The sequence below is a fragment of the Simochromis diagramma genome, unplaced genomic scaffold (assembly GCF_900408965.1).
Source record: "Simochromis diagramma unplaced genomic scaffold, fSimDia1.1 OVJJ01000413.1, whole genome shotgun sequence".
Taxonomy (NCBI): Eukaryota; Metazoa; Chordata; class Actinopteri; order Cichliformes; family Cichlidae; genus Simochromis; species Simochromis diagramma.
This window is the reverse complement of record NW_024386948.1, coordinates 291,981-307,795: the sequence shown is the minus strand read 5'-3', so window position 1 is coordinate 307,795 and position 15,815 is coordinate 291,981.

The following is a 15,815-nucleotide window of genomic DNA, read 5'->3' as shown; positions in this document are numbered from 1 at the left end:
TGTATTAATGTTGGAATCTTACAATGTGTAACATTCAATAAGTACCTGCAGCCTGCAGTAATAAACAAAAGCGAGGTGTTGGGTCATCTCTTAGATGTTGATTTGAGGTTTATATGATGGTGTAGTTTGTGGTAATGCATCCATCTGGATAAGTCCTCAGGATACCTGTGTCTTAATATACAGCATCTCACACACAAGTCCCCAGCATATTCGAACAGATCAGTTCACCCTTATGTCACAAACATATTGATTCTTCTTCAGATGCCTTGTTTACCCTACCCTAAAAGCTTGTCTGTGAAACAAATGCATACAACTTGCACTTACACTGCATTGTTTTGTTACATAACTATATTGCTCCCTCACACATCATCATCAGGTCTACTACTTTTTAATTGGCTAATTTGCTCTACTCTTGGTAGAATGCTGGTCATTACTGAAACGAACTGAGTCTGTCTTTGTATATAAATTAGAGCATTGTTAGCAGATCACCTGGAGAACTTTCCACTCCCATTGGTGCAATTGTGGTATCACAATAATTTGACCTGCTTAGAAAATTTGATCCTGAGCGTCTACTGTGTGCTGCCGTGTGTTTTGGCTCTACAACATGCCTCGAGGACAGCGTAGCTCCTTTCTGATAGCATAAACACATTGTGTGAGAGTAGACATAGAGAGAAGGGTAAATGGAAAACTTCAGATTGAGACGACCTTGAATGATGTCATGTGTTTATGCTTCTTCTTGTAAAAGGTGATGTTCCACAATAAACATACTTATGACAAAACATTAGAAAACCAGACGTTTTTATGTTTTCTGAAATTTTAGAACTTCTAGATTAGCATTTAATTATGTTTATGTTTTATGAGATTTCAACTTTAAGATATCAAACTGTGTCAAGTCTGAAATATTTCCAGTGACCATTCTACACTTAAAAACATATTTATGCTCAAAATTCTGATTTAATTTGCCTGCATGTCAATTTTCCAGGTAATTTTGTTACATAAGAACAATATAGCAAATAAATTTAGTGGAATCTGGCCAAATTATATTGACTGATGATCAGTTACTTGAATAAATAAACCTTTGTTTTTATATATGTCAGCTGCATTTCACTTAAAATTCACACTTTAATTTATGTTTATGAGACCAAAGAATCAAAGTTGCATGCTCTACTCATTTGGGTCAAGGCAGGGGAGTGTTAAATGTGAAGTTACATTATTCAAGTGTCTCTGCTCCACAGTTAAGGCTAAACTAGCAGGATTTAGTTAATTAGCACTGTATTTAATTTGCTTTATCTGCTCCACTCACCACTGTCTTGGTTTGTTCTTGTCTTCCTCTTTTTTCTTTATTTTTTCACTCCCAGCAGGATAACTCCTCTTCATTTTCGTTTAGTGGATTTCCTCATCATTTGTTTAAACAAAAAAGTACATGCCACCCAACTGAATGGAGCCAGGTGGAGGTCAACTATCAAAGGATGCAGATTGTCACAGCCGTATTTTCAAGTTTGTCAGTCCCCCCCAACTGAACTGGGACCCCAGTTATGAGCAGGCGAATATGTAGTTTAGCACTTGTAGTATGTTCATTCTTCTTTCTTTTTTTTGCAGCTTATGCACCAAAAACTGATCAATAAACTACAGTTACATAGTTTTCACAGGTATTTGCAGGCAGAGAAATATTGGAAAGTCCGGTTGTTCTCAATTGCATCACTGCTTACCCGTTTTGCTGCACAGTTGGGATTCTGTAATGTGTTTTTGGCTGGCTTTTAGCATGCTGTGTCTCACATCTACAATTTATCTTATTCATCTCGTTCTCCTAGGGGTGCAGCAATTCTCAAAAAACAGTTTCATTTCATACTTTGTACTTTTCGTCTTTTTTTTAACAGGTGATAAATAACTTGTTTTTCATAACCACAGTCTTGATCATGATGAGCTTCATGTACAACAAATAAACTCCATTAGTCCAAGGTATTTCCAGCTGACTCGTTACTGGAAAAATTCTACAAAGATTACAGCTTGCACCAGACTAGTATGTTGTAGCCAGGCATTAACAACTCCCCATGAGCATTGTGATACTGGAAGATGGAACAGCATTGTAGGCATCTTGGTCTCTGTTTCAGAACTGTAACACCCATAGCGTCACCTGAACAATTCATTTGCCAATCTATGGCAAGCACAACTCAGTAGTGCCCAAGAAAGTGTTAAAGTTTAAGGTGGTCTTTTCTTGTTTTGTTTTTTATTTTACTGTATTATAGAGTTAAAATTGTTTGATATATATATATATATATATATATATATATATATATATATATATATATATATAAATATATATATATATATATATATATATATATATATATATATATATATATATATATACTTACAGTATTTCCATCAAAAGAGAAATAAAAATCCACAGTTTAGTGTTCACTCCTTCACGGGAATTCAGCTTTACTGAATTCTGCTTACAGTTAAACAGTAAGAACAGATAATTCCCTTTTTGTGAAGGTAAAAAAATAGAGTTTTCAATATCCATCGCAATGCTCAAGTTATCCCCTGAGCAAGAATTTAGCACATTTCTCTTTTTCTTTTCCAAAACAAAGAAAACCACATTCTGCAGATGTAGATATTGTGCTCTTTGTGTCATACTCTATTCAGCTTTTGATGGGGAGTCCAGGCGACATCTCTGCCACATCCCTCCTTTAGCTCTCAGCCAGAAGAGCTATTATATCATTTTGTTTTGTTGTCTAAGTAGAGATTGCAGCTTTAAACTATCCTGCCAACAGGCTCGCTGCGGTTTTACAAAGTTTCAAGTGTTCTGAAAGAGAAATACCGAGTATCAGGCAGGAAAAATGTGCATTGTGTTGGAACTCTGGCCTGCGGGGCACATAGCTGTGAAACACAACACATTAGCTTGTCAAAGTGGGGGAGGTAATTTGTTTTGTTTTATTGCTGAATTAAAAGCATTGTCTTGAGGTTTTTCTCTGCCCGCCTATGTGCACTTGAACACGTATAGATGCATACATCTCAGCACTTATTCATTCTTTTTTTTTGCCCCAGTGAATGCACGATTGATAGCATGCTTACTATACATAAAGAGAGAAGGAGAGAAACGAAAATGTATTTTGACCCATTATGCAAGTGTAATGAAACTATATCTCCACAGGCTGTGCAGATAGTTTGCTCTGACTTCTCCCCTAAAAAAAAAAAAAAATGTAAGCACAGCAAAACTGAGCCTTTGCATACTTACAAGAACTCAGCAATATCTCTCAGTATCCCAGGCAATATTTTCCCCTAAACTACACACACACTCACACATGCACATACATAGCTCTGACTGGGATTCTTCTGGATGCTGATATGAAGAAAGAAAGCAATAATGGCCGGTGTTTGCAGAGTAAAATTCAAAGAATGATTTCTATGCATATGCTGCTAAATTTATGGCACAGATATAGGAAGTTTAACTCCTGTGCACCCAAGTTCTGCTGCTGAGATGAGAGCCTTGCTGGAGAGTGCTGAGATACGCAAGGACACGTGTTAACTTATGGCACTGCTGATGAGAAACTATAATGTTTATTTGCATTTTCCGAGTTTGCCTATACGTGGGTGCACTTCATGCATCGGCAGGAATACGTGTCAGTTCCTCGAGAATTTCCACACTAAGTTGCAGAGCACGTCAACTTTAAATTGAACCTACAAACACGCACACACACACATCTCCAGCTTTGCGTCATTATATTCCCTGTGTGTTAGATGCCAGGGCAATCATACCACTTCAGATGTATGATTTCAGCCCTGTCAGGTGTGCAAGCATGAGTGTGCGAGCAAGAGAAATCGAGCATGCTTAGTTGCTTTAAAGGCTTCGAATGCCAAGTCTTTTAAGTGGCCTCCTGCTGGCATAGATTATGTAACATCCATGTACATCCATATACTCACTGTATCTCATGCTCACTGCTCACTGTATCAGTGCATGACTCAACATTAGCTAACAGTTTAAATATAAATATATAAATATGCACTGCTGTAATTAGAATTATACATTATAGTTCTATTAAATCCTAGATCTTTTGAATTACTCTGTCACCCAATGAACAGTTGGTCTGCGATGAATATTTGTTTATTTAATTACACTGATTTGCATTTCTTTTTTTTATTAAAATGGGTCATGATATCAGGTTCACTATTAAGTAAGCAAACCCTGAAACAGCACTAACCATCCCAGACATCAAGGGCTGCTAACCAGCAAAAAAAGTTAAGTCATTATAGAAAGAGGTAAGAGTCTGGAGAGTGAGAAGCCTTTCAACATCGGCACAGGCGCTGAATATTTAAACTTTTAGGCTCAAAAATATTAAGCTGTCTTAAAATCCTAAGATACTGGCATCACTACTGACTTCAAATTTTGGATCTCAGGGTCTAATTAGTGCACCTATGCTGTGTGATGCTTTAGCTTCTACTGAGCACCTTATTTTCCAGAAGATGGAGAATGGATAGGTGGATAAAACAAAGAAAAGCTGTATAAAACTATTTCCAAATACATGATTTAAGATTCTGTGTAAATATTAAGGTTCTTGTAGCAAACGTTGACTTGGTAAGTTGACTCTCTGTTGGGTTTGATGCCCAAGTTTCAAGTTGAGTGGACATAGATGGCCTTTTTTATTCCTTTTTCAAACCATCCATCTTCTTGGTCAAATGTGTAAACATTGGCTTCATTGAAAGAGTTCCTAAAGAGTATCCTTTAGGTGTAGATGTACATTCCCTTTAGGGCAGAAGGGAAAGGAAAAGAACACACATTTTAAGAAAGCTCTCAAAACACGTGGTCAACCCAATTGGGCCTTCATCCCATCAGTGAATGTATACAGGAAAGAAGGTCAGACACCAACTTGGGAGAAACAGAATGACAAATGGAACAACATTGTCATCCTTTATGTAGCAGGTTTATCACTCAATTTTCTCAAGCATATCCCACTGCACCTTACATCTAGCCACACCCTTAGACAAAAAACTGGTTCATCATGAGGACAAAACACCAGTGTAGAGTGTTTGGACCTCTACACTGGAGAATCAAAACAATTACTCCATACATGGCCCAGAATAAAAGAGCCACCTCGACAGGACAAGACTCAGCTGTATGTCTGTTTCTAAATGATGAAGGTCACTCTTTCAGGAATGCCAGGGTTCACATTTTGGACAGAGAAGACAGATGGCTTCTTTCACTCCTCTTTCCAACCATCCATGTCCACTGTGAACGATCATCTTAAACATCATCAGTGTGGATATTAAAACATCAACAATTCAGTTTTCATCCCAGGTGCCTCAACCCCCACTCACATCTTGCATTAGGTGACCTTAATAGGTGACTGATAAGGTTAGGCAAGGTCTCACACTGGTTTCACCTGAAACCTCTGGTGGCAATGGCACAGGCCTTTTTCCACACATGTGATAATACACATAATTAATAGTGGGTTAACGCCCCTCCTAAAGGGTCAACCCTAGTAGGGTTTAAAAACCTGGGACTCTCAACCATTTGATTTTAGAACTTAAGAAGCATCTTGGACAAAAGGTAAAACGTCTTCAAAAAATGTAAAGATGTCCAGTTGCTTTCTTTCCAAGCCCTTTAGACTCATTAACTTACCAACAAAGTAAAGTTGAAACGAAGAAATTTGAAAAAGCATGACGTAAATTTAAAAATGTAGACCATTTGCCCTCATTGTCAAAGTTGCGCTTTACTGTTCAAACCAGTGTATTGCAAAAGGTTTACTGAACTTTTACTTCCAAGATCAACAGTCTCTGTCTCCAGCTTGTGTTGCACTATTTACATTTTTTCAACTACTCAGCAGTTGGCAAGTGTTTGGATGAAAGTCAGCATCCTCCATGCAAACCACAGGCGAATGTGGGAATCTGGTAGCAACCAAAACGACCACAAGAGGTTTTTTAGTCCAGCACTGTATAACTCTTTGTTACCAATATCAGCAAGTAATGGCCAGAAACCTGCTCATGTCTACCAAAGGGTCACTGACCAGTGTGTAGGCCCATGTGACTGGGGCTTTAGCAATGAATTTCACAATGACATCCATCGATCTCCTTTGACGTGCAACCAGTTGGGGAATATACATTTTTACCCTGGCAACCAGTGCAAGATAGCTCAGTGCAACAGTACAGCCATCATACTGGTCAGGGGAAGTCAAGCCTCCTAGTGCATGTGTGCAGGCAAACAATCGACAATCATGCACAATTAAAAATCACCACAACTAACGATGAGCTAGTTTATTTCCGTGGTTTTTAGAACACAACACCACTGTCTGAATCCAGTGGCTACAGTTCACTGCATATGCATGGTGCATTTCCACTTCCTTTCCGTGTGGTGCGGGTGTCCCCCCACTTTGCATTCATATGCAGCCTATGTTTCCCTTCCCCAAACTTTCCCAAAAAGTTCTGACCCACTTTGCGCCTTCTCTTTGCATATTGGTAAACATATTTACGAACATGTAACTTCTGTATAATCAGCTTCCTCAGTCTCCCCCCTCCCACCCCCCCATAAGGTCATTTGCTTCGCTGGCTGATCTCTATCTTTTTACAACAAAGGGGATGAGGGAGACTGATTAGGGCCTTCAGTTGTCTGTGTATTTGTGTGAGTGTGCGTGTGTTTGTGTGGATATAAGCCTCTAAAACTTTGTGCTTATATTTTAGTGTGTGTGTGTGTGTTCTCTCTCTCGTGGACCTCTGGGCCTCGAATGTGTGTGTGTGTGTGTGTGTGCATCAGCCTTGGACCAGAAACATGAAATTTGCATTCTTTAATTAACATCCAAGCGTTCACTGGTGGTTGTAATTCTGAACTTGGGCTGCAGCTAGTTTTGGAATCACAAAGACAAACAACCCTGGAGGGGATTTTCCGTTTAAAGCTGTGAATAACTGAACTTGATTGGGTGACATTTGAGTGAGAGTTAGAAGCAATTGTGAGGGGGGGAAAGAAAAAAACCAAACAAATAATAATAACAACAAGCCAACATAGACGGAAAGCCTTAAGGATTTTTATTTTTGTTATTTTCTGCAGCGAGATAAAAGGGCTCTCGTACTAAGTGATATATAATAAAGTGGGAGTTTTCTCCCTGGTGATGTGGGCGAGAATGTACAATGGCATGCGGTGTCAGGTTTGGTTAGTGGAAGAGGGATGTTTGGCCATGATATGTTGTTTTCCTTTATAATGATACAGAAGCTTGGGGAAACAGCATTTCAATTTCATTCTGTGTCTCTGTTTAGAAAAGTTTTCAGGAGAGCAACACTTGCATTTTGTAATTAATTTTTGTTCAATTAATATTGTCCTTCAAAGAAGAGAAAGGCTCTAATCATGAGTAAGCCAAACGTCAGATCTCAATGTTTTTTTTAAAGCTTTTGTTAGAAAGACTTTATTTGTGGATATATTAGTAAAAAGAGAAAATAAAAAATTAAGCTCAGAGACTGACTTAACTACATAATGTTCCTGGGTCTTTACTTTTCTGTGTGCTGTGTCTCTAATTGATATTTGACTACCAAAACTTTTGGCCATGTCAAGGTGTACATCCAGCTCTTGGGGTTGGTGTACTGGACATTAATAAAATTATGTATCAGAGAAAATGCATCACGCTTTAAGCAATAAAGACTTTGTTATAGAAATTAGTTTTTCACTCTCTTCTTGCTTCCCATCAGGCACTGGCCACTGCTGTAACTCACAGACTAACCCGTAACCATGGTCATAAGTAGAGGTCAGAAATTATTTTTCTAAACATGAAATAATTTGCATAAATTGATTGTGTGGTTAGATGGCTTTAACTTTGGAAATACTCAACAGGAATTCTACAAAGCTTGCCATAATGCAGTTTTCTTTGTAGGTGCAATGAGAAATGATAATTGATTAGGTTTAGGTAAAAAAAAAAATGAATCAATGGCCCAATAGTTCCATACTTTTTTCCCCTTGAGCCAGTTTAATTTTAAAATAAAGAAATTATTCTTTTTTTTTTCATTTTGTTTGATTTTATTGGCTTACATATGCAATGGTTTTCTATACTACTTATGCAAAAGCAGTAAGCTGTACAAAATTAATTTTCACAGTTAGAATTTTTTAAGATTTCAGGCTTTTTAAATTTGTATTTTAACTCTAGGTTCTTTAGAAATATAGCCTTTTCTGTTGGTCATTGGGTCATTGGTGCTCAGTGTTGGGAAGGTTACTTTTAAAATGTATTCCATTACAGAATACAGAATACATGCCCCAAAATGTATTCTGTAACGTATTCCGTTACGTTACTCAATGACAGTAACGTATTCTGAATACTTTGGATTACTTAATATATTATCATGCTTTTTACAACAACGTGAATGTACTATTGCTGTGTGATTTATTACTATTACTGAAGGTCCGTGACTCCGAACTGTAGTAAAGGGACCTCTGGCTAATACGGCGGGGTCCCTGTCGGCTCGTAGCCGAAAAATAGCTTTACTTTGTTGTGTGGATCAACTTTTCTTGCGAGAGACAGAGAGAGGCGTTGAAAGGCTGCTCCAACGGAACTTATTGTTTTCGGAGGAAAACACGAACACGGTGTACAGTCGAGTCTTAATAGCTTACTTACAACTGGGCTCGTCAGGCTCTCTGTTTGGCTGAAGTGGTTAGTATTATATTTACATGCTTCCAGCTCCCGTTTTTGCTCGATGACAACTTGTACCTTTCCACTCCCCTTTTTCTCCCTCCTCGCGCTCACAGACCCATAACGTGTATGGCAGTCCATTCTCACTGCAACACGGACTACACCGCCCATGATGCTACATTCTTTAGAGCTATGCTTGTAGCATTCTGCCTGTTAGCTTAGCACAACAACAACAACAACGAAAAGGCGCTCTCTCACCCAGGAAACACACAGTCGCAGAGAGAGAGAGAGCGTCGCCCTGTAACCATGGCAACCGTAACGCTGCCGCCTGGAACAACAGAACGTAGCTGTCAAACAAAACCCAAACAGTCCTGACCCGCGACAATATGAAACAGGAAAGTACCGCAGTGTAATCCATTTATTTCAACAAAGTAACTGTATTCTGAATACCACCTTTTTAAACGGTAACTGTAACGGAATACAGTTACTCATATTTTGTATTTTAAATACGTAACGGCGGTACATGTATTCCATTACTCCCCAACACTGTTGGTGCTACACCAGAGATATGATGCAGCAACCAAATTATGACACAGAGTAAAAATGACTGGATCCTGGTTGTGACCCTGCCCACAACAATTTAATCATTTTTCAAAAACCTGCTCTGCCAGGGCTAATGTTTTTATATTAGCCAAATGATATCTCTAGGTAGGAATTGGCAGTTCATTACATGTTAGCCAGCGTTACTCTATCAGCAGTCAAAAATCGCACTGGTCCTTATTTTTCATCTAAATTATATCAGTTACACAAATGTAAACTTCTATTTAGAAATACTTTAGCTAAAACAATATTGTTTTTAGCTGTTAACTAGCTCACTTGCTTATAGTATGTAACAGCCACAATGGTGTGGTGTCTTTTTAAGGTAATATAAGTCAAGGGGTTATGAGGTCATTAGGGCCACTGCCCTCTCTGTGATTTATGGGAACAACATGCTTGCACGCGAATACATGGAGAGAGACAGACTTTATATGTTTTACCTCTCCAGAAACCTTTGCAACGTTATGGGTTGTATGAACACTGTCTGTCATGTTTGATAAGCAGCAGCTGTTCAACTGGGTCTTTTATGGTTGATGAAAAGAATGTGCTGTGTATTCTACCTACTATCCTGCTAAGGCGTCTACTGCCTCTTCTCAACCACTGAACACAACTCAACGTTACAAGTACCAGAGAATATGGTCACTTCATTTGAGTTGGCAGAATCAGAATTTTTAACTCTCAGTTGTGCATTTGTGCTTGTTTGCAAGTTATGATTAGAAACTTAAAGCACATTTGGGACAAGGCGTAGCAAATTATGCTAGCAGATATCACTCGAGGACAGCTGTACACGAGTTAATTTAATAACAACTTCAGCTTTAGAAGTTGTGTTTCATTGATGTAGCATGTTTATTTTCACCTTGTGATGAGGCTCATGTTGGTGCTAATGTTAAATCATCCAGTCTTTGTGAGAGCTCCACCCCTTTACTTTTACGTATGCCATTTTTACTTTTGCCATTATGCATTTTGCCTTTCTGTGTTTCCCTCCCTGTTTTATGGGATATTATATTATGCTTGTATTTTGTGGCTCAGAATTCTATTTTAGCGAGCAGCTACACTCATACACATGGGGTGGGGAAAGCTCAAGAAATAAATCAAAATCCACGACATCCTATACTCCCTTTAGGTGTAAGTCGAGGGTGACAGAATTGGGAGTGACAAACGAATTTTCACACACCTGGTGCATCAAGAAAATTATGCCAAAGGATGACTTTACCTATCTGTGAGTCGCCAGTGGCTACAAAACAGCAGTATCTGATACCCTGGGAACAGGTTACAAACACTCACCAAGAGGAGGCATTTTTGCACTTCTCACAAATGTTGACATATCCCTTATCTTTGTTCTTGGTGGCAAATACCCAAGTGTCCTAACCTTTCTTACTCATATTGTCACTCACGCTTATTGTCAGGAACTACTACAAAACTGAAGCGATCCAGTGTATATGTTCAACTGTAGATTACTGTTGTCACTTGCCTCCTGGGGTAAAGCTTCAGGGCAAAAATCGTGCTCAGTATCATCCAACATGATCACTGCAGATCTAATGTGCTACTGCTTTTACACTGGGTGACAATTTGCTTAAACAAATAACTTCCAGTGCAGCAGTTGTGAATCATTTGCATTAGTTTTGAAACTAAATGGTCACATGGGAGTAACTGCAGCTTCGCCGCAGCAATGAGAATTGCTTAATCTACTTGCTATATTGATGAGGACTCAGTCTATGATCCATTCTTTTATAATAAACACTGTTTAGGAATCAAGTTACAAACACATTATTCATTAAACCCACATACCATTTCCATGCACATGATGTAAGAAAATGTCTGGGAACCCAAGGGCTAGTCTGATAACTTAGCCTCTGGGGACATTTTGGCAAATGCAGTCACTCTTTTTGCTCTCTGCTCAAACATGATTTTTCAATAGAACCTGGACTACAAGCGAACGATAAATTGAAACCAGAAAGCTTCCAAAATATGTCCCTTACTAGCAGATTCAGCAGATTCATATGCAGACATCTTTAAAGAGATATGATTCTAAATATGAGCAGAAGAAAATTGTTCAACCAGATATAATGTGGTCAGTTTATTACACTATCAATCCCGATTGTAGTCACTGGAAGATGACAAATTTTGTTCAAATGGCAGAGGAAGTATAGCTCTGTGTGTATTCACATTCCCCCAAATTACATAATATTATCTTCACCATAAATCTTCTAAACTTAGACCTGTTATCTAGAACTCAGTGTGAAGTCACTCATTAACTGGCTGACCATGAGGCTGCTAAACTCCACCAGGAGTTTAGCAGCCTACTAAACCATACTCCACCTCCACCATACTTCCCATCACTTCCTTGCATTTTGTGTCATTGTACTTTATAAGAATTAAAAAAAAAAAAAAATCAATATGTGGTATCTCAGTCAATTAATATAGGCTATTGCCTTTAGCTAATGTTTTCAGTTCATTAGCTTCCAGTTCAGTTGATAGGATAAAAAAAATGACTATATATATATATATATATATATATATATATATATATATATATATGTGTGTGTGTGTGTGTGTGTGTGTGTTAAGCTAAATGATGTTTTCCTACAACATGAAAGCAACAAAATTTGCCAGAGTGCACTGCTGTTTGAGCACAGTGCTTGAAGCCCTGAGGCCTGGAGTCTCAGTGGGTAGTTTTCTGCAGGGATCCTAATTCAGACCCCACTGATGTTGATGTTTTCCTGGTTGATTGACTGATTGGCATCACTGATGTATCCGCTTCCTCAGATTATATGTCATGCGGGAGGTTAAGACATTGCTTGGACTACGCTCACAGAATCACACGTCCACGCAGAGAAGAGAAAGCACTACAGATGATGTCATGGTTGTGAAATATGTAGTATGTTTCAAAGTGTTGACAACATCAGAGGCACATATGTACACATGCACAACACAAATAAGTATATATCTTCAAAGGCTTTCAAAATCAAAGCTGTGCACTCTCTCCACGCACACAGTGTAGTCTGTGTAGCTGCAGCTCGACACTCTGCTTTTCTAACATTCTGAAGTAGAGAAGCCAGGAGAAAAAAGAAAAAAAATGGCAGTTTAAAAATGTTCAATAAAAGAAGAATAAACTGGGGGGAAAATGTGTGTTTGAGACTGCATGTGTGTATGACGTGGGTAGCAAGTAGCAAGGGGAGATGAAGGAGGGCAGACTCAACATTGACATGGAATGACGCACTTTTAATGACGTAATATGCTCTTGAATAGCCGGTAGAGGTGCAGACAGCTCTGTAGTCCTGTTTCACAACTCTTTATTTTTTCAAGTGCCCGACTTAAATTTGGCTAATTATATTTTTATATTTTTTTTATTCTCACACTTTGTCAATATGACATTTTTAATTATCTGATCAACTTGGTTTTAAGGGTTATGATACACATATAATTAAGAAATGTAAGGTTAATATATCATACATACATAGACTATAGCAGCATTTCAATATTGTAAAGTCATTGTATAGTCAGGTTTGTATGGCCATGTGTGAACATGCGATTAAATCTATATAAATAATCTCTTTTATTTGTTTGTATGCCTAAGCATTATGACATTAAGTGAATACATGTTTTTATTGCAGATTTTTTTTTTTTATCGGGGGTTAAGAAGTCTGTTAAGTCTATTAAGAAGTCTTTGTATTAATTAAATAGGATATTTTGCTTAAAATAATCCCTTGATTCTTTACCAGGAGATTAAATGTTTGAATAATGCAACATAATTCACTTACATAACCCCCAAACTTATTAAATCAGGTGAAATTAGCAATTTATTTTCAGCTGTAGCCAATATGATCTATTGAAAAGAATGGTGACAAAGGACTTTTAAGGAAAGTATACCATAAGAGAATTTTATAAACTGTTTGCATCCTGTTCAGAGTTCACTTTAGAAATTAGAATAGAAGAAGAATTTGAAAACTAAAATCTCAGCAGAGGCTTGGAAGCTGTGCTGCAGCTCAGTGAACAGATGCCTCAGCTGAACACTGACGTCAATCCTTACAGAATAAACAAAATAATATCAGAAATGTAAACTAACACTAAAGTGGACATGGGAATTTTATTTTGCTGTGTCTAGCAGTGTAGAAACATGCATATATTTTGCAAAGAAGTCATGGTAATACATGAAAATGATTGAGTTTTTATACTTTTTTTTGGCACACCTCTTCAGCTGCTTAATAAAGCAAATGTTTAATCAGCCAACCACATTGGCAGCAACTTGATTTAGGCACATTCAGTAGACATGATCAAGGTGATTTGAGTGACTTTGAACACGACATGGTTGTTGCATTTCAGAATCTGCTGATTTACTAAGATATTGCAACACAACGATCATTTGCCAAACAACTGAGGCTGGATTTCATGCCAGCTGATCAAAATGGGACAATAGAAATTGGAAAAAATATTGTTTGGTCTGAGTTTTGATTTCTGTTGTAACATTTGGATGTTATGGTCAAAATTAGGCATAAACAATATCAAAATTCAATTAGATTCAATTCAGTTTTATTTATACAGCATCAAATCATAACACCAGTTGCTTCAAGGTGCTTTATTATGCAAGGTAAAGACCATGCAATAATAACAGAGAAAACTCCAACAGTCAGATGGTCCCCTATTAACAAAAGAACCCTGATTTTTAACAGGAAGAAACCTCGAGTAGAACCAGGCTCAGGGAGGGGCGGCCACCTGAGGGAGGATTCAGGGTCACCTGATCCAGTACTAATTATATGCTTTGTCAGTGTGGACCCATCCTGTCTAGTATGAACTGCTCAGACTTCTGCTGCTGCTATAATGGTGTAGGGCAGTGGTCCCCAACCCCTGGGCCACGGACAGTCGTTTGGTACCGGTCCCCGAGAGTTGAGCCTCTGGTATGAAATTTATGGTTTTCAGGGTTTTTATCGTTAACTTGGTTTCCCTGGGTCTTTTCCTGTGTTGTAGTTATGTGTCTTATTTTGAAAGAAATATTTACGTGTTACCATAGCAACCAGAGAGCCTTAAGGGGCAGACAGGAGGATGTTACTTTCAATGTTGTTGGCGGATTTCAGGAGGACGCTACTCATAAAGTTACACAGTGAATTTGCGTTTATTATTATATTTACAAATTACCACAGTTTTCGTCTTTGTTGTGTAATTTTATTTTGTTGTATTTATGTGCGACACCTTAAAGGCTGGTCTGTGAAATTATTGTCTGACATTAAACCGGTCTGTGGCGCAAAAAGATTGGGGACTGCTGGTGTAGTGTATATGCTCTTGCAACACTTTCAACCCCTGAGTAATACCACAGCCTACAGAGTTTTGTTGTCGACCCTTGTCATGCCTTTATGATGGACATGGTGCCCAACTTCTGCCTGCTTCCAGCAGGATAACATGCTATATCATGAAGCTCAGATCATCTCAAACTTGTTTCTTGAACATGACTCAAATGGTCTCCAGAGTCACCAGATCTCAATCTCTAAAGCACACCACTGGGATATGAACATCAGGGATGTGCAGCCTATCTGCAACAATACCATGATGCTATCATGTCAATATGAACCAAAATCTCTCAGAAATGTTTCCAGTACCTTGTTGAATCTGTGCCAATGAGAAATGTGGCACTTAGGAAGGTAAAAGGGAGTCCAAACCCACTCCTGGGCAAGGTGTAACAAACAGTATCCAGTGACTGTATTCAGGTCAAATGACATTTGTCATAAGCAACATTTTTTTTCTCCTGGCTTTCAATATTTATGATAGCAAAATCACACATTTAATTTCTAGTTGCAAATCTAGTTGCAATTTTTATTATCATATTAGTTTATTGGAAATGTCTACATGCGTGTCACCATCTGAAACATAATGAATAATTAGCAATGTCTGACATCATCAAAGTTCTATCAGTGATTTCCAGTTGTCACCCGTCAAATCCTTCTCTTCACTTTTCTTTTTTTCTCCTCTTCCAGTCACTCTGTGACAGACGTTTGGCAAAAGAAGATGTTTCCTGTGTTATCTCTTCCTCACACCAGTAAGGAAACTGACTGGCTATTTGGTGCCATGTATAAATGGTGACAGTGCCATTCACGTCTCTTGAGATTACAGGGAAAAGGGCATGAAGTTGATATCGTCACTGTCATTCACTTGCAGTTATGTAGAGATATTTGATAAAACAAATATCAAAGGAGACAACACATTGATAGTGACAGTTACAGTTTACTGTCGTCAGCTGTATTTATTACATTCTGGTTTGTGATTTAATTAAATTAGTATAAATGGATTCACGCATATATTATTGTATATGAACTGCTATAGAAACTATACCAGTTCAAGACAGGTTTCTTTGTATGAAATAAAGCTTGAGATGCTTGGGATATTTCGTACTTGGAGGACTTCAGCACAGATTTCTAAATGCTATGTGATAAGGAGCACTTAACTGCTGCACTGCTGAATGAAAAATATTATTTTGCTGAATGTACATCAGTATTCATGGCAGGGGAAAAAATGAGTCAGAGAAAAATAAGGGGGGGGGGGGGGGTTGCAGGGGAGTGAGAGTAGCGGATTTGCTGAAAGTTTTGACAGGAAATCTGGAGATAAAGCATTTCGATGGGATCT